Genomic DNA, 13,753 nt, shown 5'->3' with positions numbered 1-13,753 from the left:
ATCTTCTCAGCCAGAAGGTTAAGAAGTCTGCTTGTCTGCATCAGACTGGCATCGCTACAAGCCAGCGATGCAGCAAAGCCATCCAATTTTGAGATAGCTCCGTTGAGCTGCATAATTCAAGTGAGTGTGTCCTCATTATGGAGCAACTCTTAAGCTACATGCAACATTACATTAGTCGTAGGTAGGGAATATGATCCTCTTTCCCCCTTTCTATTCTTTTTTTCTTTTTTTCATTAAAAGCTGCAGTTTTGGCAGCACCCTGGCGATGAACTTAAGCTGTGGAGGCTTAAGCTGATGGGAAGGTGGGATAAACTATCAGCCTAATTATAGCTTGGTCTAGCCCTGATTTGTTTAAAGGTTCCTTTAGCCAAAAGCCCCCCAGAAAAATGGGCTCTCAAATTCCTGGGGTATTTATGACAGTGTGTTTAGGAATTACTGTAGAGTAGTCGGGTATGGATTTATCTTTCCCTGAGTAACTCGGAAGTTGGTATGCTTATTTTGGAACAGGCTGCAAGGCTAGATAGAAATAGGGTGTTTCTTGCTCTGGAATAATCGTGTCCATACATGGAGTTATTTAGAGGCCACTTTCTCAACACAATCCAGAGGTCTTTAAAACCTAACAACAACAAACCTACCAGCTTTTGGGGCATTTTTTTAGTGTCTTATGAAGTAAGAAATGGCTACAGATTAACTTCCGCTTCCTTCACTCTTGTCCCTTTTATAGGATTGTATTATTATCTTTTCAGATACTTCGTTTGCCTCAGAAGGATCTTAGGTTCTTGGTAAACTATTAATATGTACTAGCTAAAAAAAGAAAAAAAAAAAGGCACAAACCGAAAGATTTAAGTCCTCCTACATGGAAATTTGTGAATGTATAACCAAACAGCAGTGTTTTAAAAGTAATTTCCAACCAACCACTTAAGAAAAGGAAGGGAGCACATATTGCATCATTAACATCTACCAGAAGATGAAGAATGTCATTCTGGGTTTTAACAGGGATTTTTGTCTCCTTAACCTGTGAAGATGGTGATCCTTATGTTTTGTCTGAAAACAGGGTAGAAGAATTCTTTGGGAACCGCATTTATGGTGAGATAATTGGAAATTATAATTTATCTGCTTAGCTCCAGCCTTCTGGTTCTCATTTAGCAACCTCAATTCCAATAGCATTATCTGAAAACCACACAATCTAGCAACTGGTACTGGGAATAAAGAGGCTTTTCTCAGTAAGGACTTTAAGACCTGAGAAATTGAGCGACACTAGCCCAAAATAGGCAAGAACCATGCTTAAACTTATAAGGTGCTAACATGGTTTTGCGGTCTTCACAGACTAAAGTTGTAGTTTAGCATTGTTTTGTAATATGATTAATAGCATAAGCACTTCTTTGTTTAGGCTGAGCAGTGGAAATGATTTTTCCAGTAAGTTTTGCCTTTAAACGTGATTCAGCTTTTGAGTGTTGCACAGACAGAGTCTAAGGACAGGACTTCTGCAGAACTCCCCAGTTTGCTTTTTCCTTTCAGTAGCATCTGAACATCAGGATTAATGATTTCTTTGACATGTGAGGAGCAGCTTAGCAAAACGTACATAGTGTGCTAATGCATTGTTTTGTTGGGAAGTGTTACCACATCCAAGAAATCTTCAGAGTAATGTCGTGCATGGCGTTTGGAAGCATTTCCCCAGGGGTGTCTTTAACAGTGTGTTCTTCCAAACAGGGACAACGCCTTTGCGTTTCACCTGATGGAAAACAAATCCCTACTACCAGGGAATAACAATAGCGCTGATGGAAAGTAGCTGCCAAATGCCACCACTTTCACTCCGACTGCACAATGAAAATGGAAAAAAAAAATAATAATAATACATCAGCACAAGGAACCTTAGGAGCTTCCTGGGGAAGTGATCTGTGCCAGCCGTCGCCAAAAGGAAACAGCCCAGAAAGTGTTTGGTCTGGCTGAGGGATTGCCCTATTCTTGTTCCTCTCTGTTTCCTGGTGTGTGGTTCTCAGGGGGGAATTCATGGGGGAGGCTGCGTCTCCAGCTGCACGCAGGGAGAGTGTAGGTGATTTTAACCTCTTCGAGCCACATGGATGTCCCTTTCAGTTCATGCAGCAGATGTTTGACAGCATGGTGAGTCTGGCCTTGGGTTTCCTGCAGCTGGTTCAAGAACAAGCGTTGGTTTGATGTAAAGTTACTGTACTGTATAGCAGCCTTCCAGTACCTGAAGGCAGCCTACAAGAGAGATGGGGAGGGACTCTATCAGGGAGTGTAGTGGTAGGACGAGGGGTAACAGTTTTAAACTAAAAGAGGGGAGATTTAGATTAGATATTAGGAGGAAATTCTTTACTGTGAGGGTGGTGAGACACTGGAACAGGTTGCCCGGAGAAGTTGTGGATGCCCCATCCCTGGAGGTGTTCAAGGCCAGGCTGGTTGGGACTTTGAGCAACCTGCTCTAGTGGGAGGTGTCCCTGCCCGTGGCAGGCGGATTGGAACTCGATGATCTTTAAGGTTCCTTCCAACCCAAACCATTCTATGATTCTGGTTGTTCAAATCGGCTGAGAAAAATGGTTAACTTTGTACCAAAGCAGGCTTTGCCACCTGGGTCAGATTGTCGCCATCCTGCTGCTGGGAGGAAGTGTGATGTAAAACACAAAACCAATGCAGACCCCTCCTTATGTGTCCTGATGGCGAGAAATCACGACTTATACCCAGTTCAGGTTGAATTTGCGCTTGTGAGTGATCCAGCAAGTGTGCTGATCCAGCCTTAATGATATTGAAACCAAGGCTTGCAGGTCAGATTGGTCAGGCTCCTACCCCTTCTCGCCAACGGCAGTGCCAGTAGCCATAGCACAAGTTTGAAGGAGAGAAGGGGGTAGGATAGGAACAGATGCACAGCCCAGGGACCGGTGGAAAAGTTGACGTGGATCAGCCTGAGATGCAAATTCGGAAACTCCGCAAATAAAGTGATTAGGGTTTTCTATGACTTTATCATCTCTGCTTTCGAATCACTGCAGAAAAAGAAAATCAGCCCTGTTGGTCAAAGCCTTGGTATTTAATGGCTTGCTGTGGGAACTGCCCTTTTAGACTGTATCCTCATTTTTTTCCTATTTTTTCAGGATTAAAATCAGCATTTCATTAGGTGTTTTGTATATACAGTGGAAAAATACTCTGTGCTGACAGCACATCTTTTAACATCTATTTCCATAAGAGAAACCAAATTGTCTGTGTACACGCTTGTTCTGTGTGCTCTTGTTTTTGTTTAAAAGCAAGCACATGCAAGGGACAAGATCTCTACTGCCTTGTGTAGGAAATCAGTGGCTCACTCAGGAAAGGATCCACCAGATGCTGCCGGTTTCTAATCTTCTACAGAACCTGGCATCCCTCATCCAAAACCACAAGGCAGCCTTACTACTTGCTTCTGAGCTTGAGAGAGGTGGTGGATTGTAGCGAACTATTTTGGTGGTCATTGAACCATGCTGGGAAGGATTACAACAGATAATTTGCAAGACCCTAAGACTGCCTGTGAAGTCCTTGGAAATGTGAAATGCTGTAGCTGTCTGGGGGAAAACAAGCCTTTTTTATTGCTCTGTTACATATGAATTGCATAGTACATTTTTTTATCTAACAACAGGCCAGTAATAACTACGACAGTAATATAGATGGTGTAATAGCTGAGTGACGTAGTGCTGTTTAAGACAAGATGCAGGTTTTCAGAGCATTATCCCATCTCCACAGTCACTCTTGTAGACTAAACAAACCAAGTTCTTAAAAAATTTTTTGTGGGATTTGGTTTTCTGAAGCACTCTTTTTTTTATTTCTCCTCTGGACTTTCCTCAGTTGTCTGTGTCCTGGGCCCCAAACCAGCAGGGTATTCCAGCTGATACCTCACTGCTGCTGAGGAGAGCAGATTCCTCCCCAGCCCCTGCTATTATGTATTACGCTTCTCTTTTTAATAAACTCCAGATTGTCATTTGCCTTTTTTTTTTAATAGTTTGACAATGTTGGCTCAATTTTTTGTCACTGTAACCTTGACATTCTTTTGTGCAGTACTGCTGCTGGTCTGGTATCCTTCTTTCTGGTTTTGTGCATTTGAGGATTTCTTTTAAAGTCCAAATGTGGTTCTTTGTATTTGGCTGAATTGAATTTCATCTTACTGACTTTTTGACCATTTCTCCAATTTGTTAAGACCATCTTGAGTTCCGCTCAGTTCTTCGGAGTGCTTCACACTCTTTGCAGGTTGGTGTCGCTGCAGTTGGAGTTTGGGTTTTGCTGGGCTTTGACCCAAGTCAATAGGAGAAGCACTGAACGAGTATGTTTTTTCAAGCAGCTCTGCACCCATGTTCTAGGACCTTGATCTAGAAGGAAGGTGCTTTTCCAGTTTGCTCTGTCAAATTTTATATTTGAGATCTGTTGGATTTACTGCTTTCCTCCTCCCTGTAGGACAGAAGGAAAGGAGGAAAGTATGTTGGTTGATAGGTTTAGATTTTGGCAAGTCAATCTTGGTGGCTTACTGCTTCCTAATTTTCAGTTGCCTGTTTATGGATTGTTTAGTAAGTTGTTTCAAAAGCTTTCTGGGTGTTGAAATTAGGCTTACAGCTATGTAGTTCACCAATTGCTCTTTTATCCTTTTTTAAAAATGGAACTTGTCAGCTTACTCCTAAGCTTTTTGGGAAGGAAAAATCCTCCAAGGTGCTTGCCCCTTTCTGAACGATTCCCAAACACTGTAGGATAAATTTCCTAACCTGTTAGAGGAGGAAGTGCACCTTCAGACAAAGGTGGCAGACACACAGGTTAGCTCCATCATCTGGGAATACAGTGATTCAACATCAGTGTGCCTAATTTCTGATAGTCAGTCTCATCCAGCTAAAGCACCTGAAGTGAGTTCCTAAGAGCGAGAAGGAAATCTTGATAGATTTTGATAAAACTCGCTTTCAAAAAAACCCCAAAAATGCAGCTTCAGCGGCCTCATGACAAGATAGTTCATTACAGATCCAAGGGACTGTCGTGCTCCACTGAGTTTGTCTGCAGAGGAAGGTCTGTGCAACAGATTTCAACTTAGTGAAAGTTTGAAATTAGTCACTGCAGCTACTTCATATGATTACCTTTGTTGTTTCTTAAAAAAATTCCCTCAAATATACTGCCATGGAGGGTTGTCTGGGCAGTAAACATATTTCCAACCTGATAATCTGTTGTGTGTGTTGATTTCTTTGTATTGGGTTACAAAATTTGCAGATGGGCTTAACTGATTATGGTTTATTCATTTTCTTCCTTGTTTTGTCTAGCAACTAGGTAAGATTTCCAAACATGTAGATGAGTTCTCTCTCTGAATATCTAAGTACACATATAAACGTAAGAGAATGAGAACCTTTCTGTACATATATACCAATGCTATAAAAATAACATACCGAACAAATATATCAGAGTGCTAAACAGTAATTATTGTTGCAAAAAGCCTTAAGGTGGACATGGAGCTGGTATGTCCTTTGTCGTTTTATTTTGATGAGGGAAGGGTCCTGTGCTGGGGACTGAGGATGCCATGGGGGCATGGCGAGCAGCGTGAAATGTCAGGACCATGAGGGGAAGGAGGGACTCCCGATGTTTTAAGTGTAGGATTTCCTTTTTTGGAGTGTGAGTCCAAGTAGGACAGAAACGAACTGTATTTTGGGGCAAGGCTTAATGAAGTTCCTGACAGCAGGCTTCGGCAGGAGGGGGCTGCCTGCGGGTGCCTCTGCCTCTGCTGAAGGAAGTGGAACAGATGTCACTTTTAAGAACAGATTATGCAAAGAAAACGTCCAAATTTATCTTAGAATATTGAACCAGATGGGAAGCTGAACTACAAAGCCTTGAGACTAACAAAAGGCTGAGGGAAGAGGAGAATGAACTTGGCGGCTACATTGATTCCCCCTGTAGCCCTCTAAAACGAGAGGTGAACTGAGCTGTGAGCCAGCTCTGTGAGCACCCGCGGCCCCTGCGGGTGCATTTGGGGGGGCTCCGGCAGGGCTGCAGGGCTGCTGCCAAACCCAGTGGGCGTTTGGGGGGCTCCGGCAGGGCTGCTGCCAGCCCTGGCCTGTGCATTTGGGGTGGCCCCAGGAGCAGGACTGCGGGGGCTGCTCCCAGCTCCAGGGTTTGTGTCTGGGGGGGCTCTGGCAGGACTGCGGGGCTGCTGCTGCAGGACTGCCAGCCCTGATGTGAGGATCTAGGGGGGCTCTGGCAGGACTGTAGGGCTGCTGCCAGCCTTGACCTGTGCATTTGGGGGGGCTCCAGCAGGGCTGTGGGGCTGCAGCCAGCTCCAGTGTTTGTATTTGGGGGGCTCTGGCAGGACTGCGAGGCTAGTGCCAGCCCTGGCATCAGCCCCTGCCTGCAGGGGCTCACGGTGGAGGCAGCGGGAGCTGACCCCGGAGATAACTCCGGTATTAGCCCTGTCATATGTTCACTCCTAAGAGAGCAGGAGAAAGTATTTGGTTTTTTTTCTTACCAAAGGTAGGTACTTCTTGCTGCACAGAAATGTTTTGCATGGTTACTGGTGGGTACAAGTCCAGCCGGCAGGTACAGGATGAGTATTGTCGTCTCTTGAATGCATTCAGGGTTGGGAAATGTGGATTGAAAAAGCTGTAAGATTGAATATCTTCAGTAAATTGAAAGAGGTGGAGGAGACACCTTCATATTCTGGACATTTGAGAGAGAATTAAAGAGAAGAGAAATAATCAAAACAGGTTTTATAGTAATATATTTAGCTGGAATTAATACTTCTTTTGTTCATGAACTGAAAAATAGCTTTAGGATGCCCAGAGGTGCAAATGCTTGTGCTGCACATCCAGTGTAAATATATTTAGCAAATTAAAAAAACAAAAATGCTATGTTTGTGCATTTTTAAACTGCACTGGAATGAAAATTGGAGTTCAGCTACACAGATTCCAAGTAAGATTTTCCATTTGAAAAATTTGGTCTTCAGACATTTTCTCTTGTAAGAAGGAAAAAGAATCCTGAATAAATGTTTGTATCCCTGTAATTGCCTAAATACAGGTAGATGTACATATAATCCTTGTTATTAAATAGTGACAGAAAATTTCCTGTAAAGTTATATATATTTTTTGCAAATCATACTTAATGATAGCCTAACCAAGTGCAGATTTGTTTTAAGAAAATGGTGTTACAGAAATTTAAATAAAAGTATTAGTTGAATTTATCCAACTTGGGCAGTGATTTAAAATCAAAAAGTGTTTATATTTGAATGAAATTTATTGCTGTTGGGACAGAAGGAGCTTTCTTTTCTCTCTCACTTTTCAGTCATTGACATTGAGTATTAACTGATCTGATTGTGCTGTAGGTTCAAAGAAGGCTTAAAGATAAATACTCTTTCCTTATTTGCTGTAGTGTCTTCTTACTGCTATACATAACAATGAAAGTACATCTCTGACTAGGGAAGACTTAGGGGTTTCTGTTTTACTTGATGGAATTTTATTTTGGTATGGATTAGGTGTTCTTTTAATATTTTTTTTTTTCAACTTCATAAAGGTTCTTTGGTTTCAGGATGGTTAATGTTACCATTAAAGTGTGTGAGCCATTCTGTTATGGTTTTTTTTTTTTTTTTTTTTTGTGCAGTATCAGAATTTCTTCATGCTGTAATTTTTTTAAACTATTTTTGGATAAAAGGCTGAGGTTTTCTTGTATATTCATAAGGCTGCTCTGCATACCATCATGACACAATCTGTGTGATCAAAGGTGCATTTTTAAAGAGTGCTTTTATTCTGTTGACATATGCATAGACTTCTGTGTGCTCAGGATGTTATTTGAAGGATGTTGCTTGAAGGCTAACTCATGAGACTGTGTCAAATATCTAATTTAATGAAAGGGAGATGGCTCCTCTCTGTGGTGATGAGCGGTATCGGTTTTTAGAGAAAGCCACGTAGAAAATTTCCATGTAAGGGAGACTGCTGGGGAAAGATTGGCAGCTATGAGGCCTTTAACTTGAATTGCTGTTCTAGTAGCTGAGATGATAAAAAAGGAAACAACCAACCTGAATTAGTCTGAAATGCAGTTTTGCTAGCTGACAGAGAGAACATAATTGAATTTTATAAAGCCCATGATTTACTTACAAGCTTTTTTAGAAAGTATGAGATGATCCTCAGGTCTCATTCACGGTCTGATCTAAAAAAATATTTTCTCATGTAGTAAATTATAAAAATACAGGGAGATAATTCAGTTTTCAAATGGTTTGTGCTGAAGAATTGAATGCTGAATGAAAAGACACAGGCTGATGTCTCGGTAGGATTTGGGTCTATGTGTGTCTTCTGCACCAGAAGTTTATTTTTCTGGTAGTTTATAGGCATATTATGTGCATATAAATGTAGATAGATATTAACACCAACCACTTTTCAATTGAAAGTGTTTCAAATATCTTAAAAATCTGCTGACCATAGATTTACTGATTACTTGTTGGTAACTTTCTATATACACTGTAATAACCCCATGGCATTTGATCCTGCGTTGAGGATGCTTTAGTTTGCTGCTGTGGCAGGGAATGTTGATTCTTTGGGGTTTTTTTGTTCCCCAATACAGATTTTACTCCGAGAGCTCATTAAATCAAAGGCCAAAACCACAGCTGAAATTTTGACTGTTTTTAGCTCTGCTGTGTTCAGGGACCTTGTCTCCTTCAGTGGACTAGTAAGTGTCATTTCTGCATTTCCTTATGGTGCCTCATAAAACAGGGTCACCAAATGCAACTCGTCTGCGATGTTTTGGCAAACTACTGCAGGGCTGGTTTTCACTTGTCTCTCTCGTTTTAGGAACAAGTGAGAGAATGCTCTTTTCAAAAGAGCATCCTTTTTTTGATGTTTAAGGTTGGAAGTCCTGTTAAGCCATACCAGTTCTCAGCCGGAGGCTTTCTCTTTGCTTCATTTTTATGAGATAGTCTACCTAAGAGAAAGGGCTCGTATCGCATATCTGTTGTGTATCGCTAGCCAGGCAAACAAGCTTTGTAAGCCGAGGAAGAAGTCCGCTGAGTTTTGAAGCACTTGTGTAACACAGTTTAAAATTACGCCAATTCCAAATGATGTATTTGTTTAGTCTTCAAATTTTTTTTTTCCCTTTGAGAAGTAAAAACTAGTACAAAGTTGCTTCAGAAAAGCAGAGGAGAAATTCCTGTTGAAGGGCTTCTGTTCACTGTTAAAAAAGAAACTTGTGTTTCACCTTCTGATAAATGATGTATGGCATTTGTCCAGAATTAAAAATAGAGATAATAGAAAGCTCTGCTGTGTTGATAGGCTTGACAAGGCAAATATTGGTGGAGAGGGAGAGCGTACCTACTCAAATCGACCTGTCAGTAAAAATAGGTATTATGTCTTCAGTGCTAGGGTACCTCTTGGAGAGCTCCATCTACGGCAGTAACAAAGAAATTTTTAAACTTTGTTTTTCCTTTTAGTGCTGAAAATGATTTCTGTATTGGTGAGCAGCGCGAAAAGCTTTCAGGCTTGCCAGTAGGAATTGTTAAATTAAAAGGTTATTTCCAGAACACTTGTATCTCATCATCTGAGCACCAGAAGCAATTAAATCTTTACCACTGTGCTGGAGAGGACTGCCTGGAACGGGAAAGATTAGATATTTTTCAAGATGTTGAAAGGATCATGATTCTCAGAAAAGACCCATTTAAGAATAGTTTATGACCGTTGCAGTTACAAACTCGCTGCCATAAAAGGCATGGGCTGTCTGTTGGCAGGCTACCAAGGCATAGGGAAACTGAAAGGCAGCTCAGCGCTATTTTAGTGCATCAGATCGGGGAGGAGCAGGGATGGACGTTGTGGGGGGAGATCCCAATTGACCCAAGTTTACTCTCCTTTGGGAAGTATTGCCAGTCATAGCTATTAGGAAACTATCTGCAAATGACAGATGTGTGAGTGCTTGCAAGGCCCAGAGTCATAGAATCCTAGAATCCTAGAATTGTCTAGGTTGGAAGGGACCTTTAAGATCATCTAGTCCAACCATCAACCTAAACTGATAAAAACCCATCAGTAAACCATGTCACTAAGCACTATGTCATCCCATCTTTTAAATACCTCCAGGGATGGTGCCTCAGCCACTTCCCTGGGCAGCCCATTTCAATGCACTTAGCATTGGAGAAACCAGCAGGAATAGCTGGTTTCTGCCCTTAGCCAAGGATGCTCTTTCCTCCCGGGCTTGGGGACTCCTTACTTGTCTTGTCCCTTCCTCTCCTTGGGGTCTCTCTGCTTCTTCTTGTCTCTTTGTAATCTCACTTTTCTCTTCTGTTTCTTCCGTTGCCCACAAGGCTTGCAGTGTCTCATCTCTACACTAATGACATCTCCTTCCATTTTACACCCCTCCCTAAAGACCAAGCCAGAGCCCCTGGAGAAAGGATCCTCTTAACTTCTGTGTTACTTAAAGGAGAATTAATTAACTCCCTCCCCTGCCTTGTACTTGGTGTAGCACGGGTGTCCTCTTCATCCCCACTCTATCTTGTGGCCGTGTCCTTTGGCTGTTCAGAGGGGAACAGTACCTCTGCCCTGCAGTGTGCAAACATTATGTAGTAAAATAAGGAGAATTCAGCCTTGCAGTTCTCTCGTCATGGGAGCAGCTGCAGAACAGGGAGGCATTAATGCGCTTTTCCCCTTCTAGCTATTCAGGAGGGTACAAACTTCAAAAAACCCTTTGTTATGATTATCTTCTCTTGGTTATCTCAGGCTCCTGAACACACCTCTGGGATTTAGTTACACCAGCCTCTTTGTGGTTTTTCACTAGCTGGAGTTTTTCACCAGCCAAACTGGTTTTTCACTAGCTGGAGAGGGGAGCAATGCAGTGGCCAGTTCAGCAGCCAAAAAGGGGTATTCCTGTAAGGGATTGTGAGCTTCCCATCTTCGGCAGCTGATGCTAGAGAGAATATTAGCTCAATTCAGTAATTAAATGAAAATTAAATATAGCTCTTTGTTCTCTGCTCAGATGTAATGTTTTCCTTTTGTAAGTATAAATAATTTTTCTGTTCTAATATAAATGCAAACTCGCAGACGTGTGGAGCTCTACTTCCTTACTTAGCATATTTTTTTTTCTCAACAACTGAAGTCAGTGAAATCATCCTGAATTGTATGTAAACGTTTGAGAATCTGGTTCATTTTCCAAGATTTTAGTAGTGGAAAGATAATCGCTTTAGCCTGCACAATAATCTAAAAATCTATTGCGGGAATCTCATATCTATCTTAGATGGAGGAGCAAAGTTTGGATAATAAAACTCGGACTAAAGGCTGCACTCCTAACTGTAATTCACCTCAGTGGTAGAGTTATACGCAGCCGAAGGATGGAATACGGAGGGCGGTTAGTCCCTAAAGCTTTGCTTGTCACTGTGTATCACAGACTGGATCTTGGGGAGAGCGAATAAGAGTATATACTTTCCGGCTATAGGGAGAGCAGTGCTTCCATGCTGTCTGATCCTTTCTCATCTTCTTTTCCTGTTTCTATTTCTTTGTCTGATCTCAACCTCTTTTCTTCTTTTCTTCTTCCTTCCCTACGCCAGCTGTTAAAATAATGACTACAGAAGATATTGCTAGTGAAGCTTCCCAGCTAGAATGTGAAAAAGATGCGTCAACGTTAATGGACTGGGCCATATTACCCCATTTCATGTGATGAAGGGGGCTGGCCTGTGGATACCGTGAGGAAGCTGTGTGGTTTGGGGAGGTCCTGCAACCCTCCAGCTTGGGCAGCCACAGGGCTTGGTGTGCCCGGGCAGGCGTACATCACTCCAGCCCTGCCTCAATTGCAGGAACAACCACTCTAGTTCATGTTACGAGACACTGAATATACTCTACTTTTCTGTTCCCTCTGCAAGGGAACAGAAGTAAGGGCCATTAAAACATCCGTAGCTGGATCTGACAGCATCCTAAAGCATGTGTCAGCCAAACTGATACCTGAAAACCTCTTACGTGTTAGACTTTGTGTTCTGTATTGCGGAAAGGTGTATATTTGAGGTTTGAATTTCTATGATAAATACGCTCAGTTGCTATGGGAAGGGTGTAAAAACGAAATCCAGTGTAAGAGAATATGTAAAATTCCAGAAAGGAAAAAGGTTGGAACTTCACTGTTTAGGCTCCTTTCTAATGGTCGTACTAACTTCAAGTTTCAAGCTTGACGTTTCCTGGTTTTCCTCTCAAATATTATGAGGTACGGCAGTAATTACCTCTTTTTATCAGGGCACAACGTAAACTTCCTAAAAGTAGACTGGATTGCCATTCAGTTTGCACATTCCAGCACAAACAGCTATGGAGAACATGCTTTAATTGAGAGTGTTAAAAGTGAAGTGGGAATTCAGGTCTAATACTTTTGATTTCTGTGGCTCTAACTGAGAAGCTGGTATTGTATGAGGGGGAGAAAAAAGAAAGTATAAAAGTGTATGCAGACAGGCATGCAAGCTAAATGCTACAGTTCTTTTTCAGACCTGTAAGGCTAACACAACTGGGTTTTTTTTAAGTGTTTTATGCCTCTTCGATAAGCCTTTGAGAAGCTTATAAATATGATGTTTTGCTGCATGGTGTTAGCTGTTAATGATTAAAGTATTTTACTTTCATCAGATAGTGAGCTTTTGCAAGGTGTTTTAATAGGAGATCATGAAATTGTGAAGACACCTTGTTTGCATTATCAACGGATGTACAAGCACATGAAAATCCAGAGCCTAAAATCTCTCTTTAAAGGTGAATTTCCACAGGTTTTGACAATTACCTTTACAAAGGTGCCAAATGCTTCAAATGCAGTACAATGCATTGAAGCATGCAGTTGTCTAAAATACAATTATGAAGCCCAAATGCGTATTCACAGGGTGTGTGGTTTCTGAGGGCTGAAGGCTCATTGTTGTAGCAGGCTGTGGGGAGGGCAGGAGAGAAGGGATGCTTAGCCCGGGCAGTGCTGCGTATGTGTGTGAGGAGAACGCTTTGTGCACTGCAAAGGGTGCTAGTTTCAGGATCAGAGATGATCTGGGATCGGAAGGAGGAACTGGAACTCTTCCATTCTCCGTTCTCCAATAAATAACGGGCAGCCTTCATCCCCCTGCTGAAAAGTCTTCCTGCTGCCCAGTCTCCTGCCACAGCTGGCAGCTCAGCGATGGTTATTGGATCAGACCCCATTAAGCATCTCCTTATAAGCTATTAAACATTGCCTTTATGCCTCCGCCTCCCCCCACCTTAGCACACACCATGACAAACCTAAGACATTTACTGTGAACAGTAAAGTCCCTAAATGCAATCCAGGGAGCAGGAGAGACCAAAGGCTTTGGCGTTAGCAGAGAATGTGTTAAGGGAAAATGTCTAGGGAGTAAATAACTGTTTAGACACAGAAATCCATGATACACTGAAATACCTGCTCCTGTGGTTCTCTCTAGGTTGCACGTTTTGTTCCTGCAATGCCCGGTGGTTGCTCTGTTCTGTCTGCTGAGTCTGACTGGCAGCAGCTGTAGGTGAGCAAAAGACAAATAAAAGAAGTAAATCCAAATGCTAAGGCTGGAATAAATCTACATATTAAATATTCCACTGAGTTTTATCAGTGAAACATTGGATTATAGTTTGATTTATGTCCAAATAAATAAATAAAACCTTTGCAAAACAACTGTTTGAACCTACTGCTGGACTGGAGAAACTTAACAAAACAAACAATAATTAAAATTAAACTGTTGATGTAACACTTGAGTATAGAAGACTCACAGGCCTTTACTGTCTTCTAACTTCTGGTTGTTTGGGTTTCTCCAGTGTGGCAGTATTTTTGCTCTTTCACT

The 13,753-nt window shown here is 41.8% G+C and overlaps 1 protein-coding gene across 3 annotated transcripts in view; it reads left to right on the top strand.

The window, feature by feature from the left end:
* The window catches only part of MSRB3 (methionine sulfoxide reductase B3), an 86,389-nt gene that overhangs the window by 2,516 nt on the left and 70,120 nt on the right, over positions 1-13,753 (top strand). Inside the window, exon 2 of one of the 3 annotated variants that reach the window (XM_074168463.1) lies at positions 13,364-13,438. The exons of the other annotated variants lie outside the window; for them this stretch is intronic. The gene's annotated coding sequence lies outside the window, so the exon portion shown is untranslated. The remainder of the gene's footprint in view (positions 1-13,363; positions 13,439-13,753) is intronic. 3 annotated transcript variants of the gene reach the window in all.

Source organism: Numenius arquata, chromosome 2, assembly GCF_964106895.1.
Source record: "Numenius arquata chromosome 2, bNumArq3.hap1.1, whole genome shotgun sequence".
NCBI classification, from domain to species: domain Eukaryota; kingdom Metazoa; phylum Chordata; class Aves; order Charadriiformes; family Scolopacidae; genus Numenius; species Numenius arquata.
Note: the sequence above shows the minus strand (reverse complement) of the source record. Positions and strands in the feature narration are given on the sequence as shown.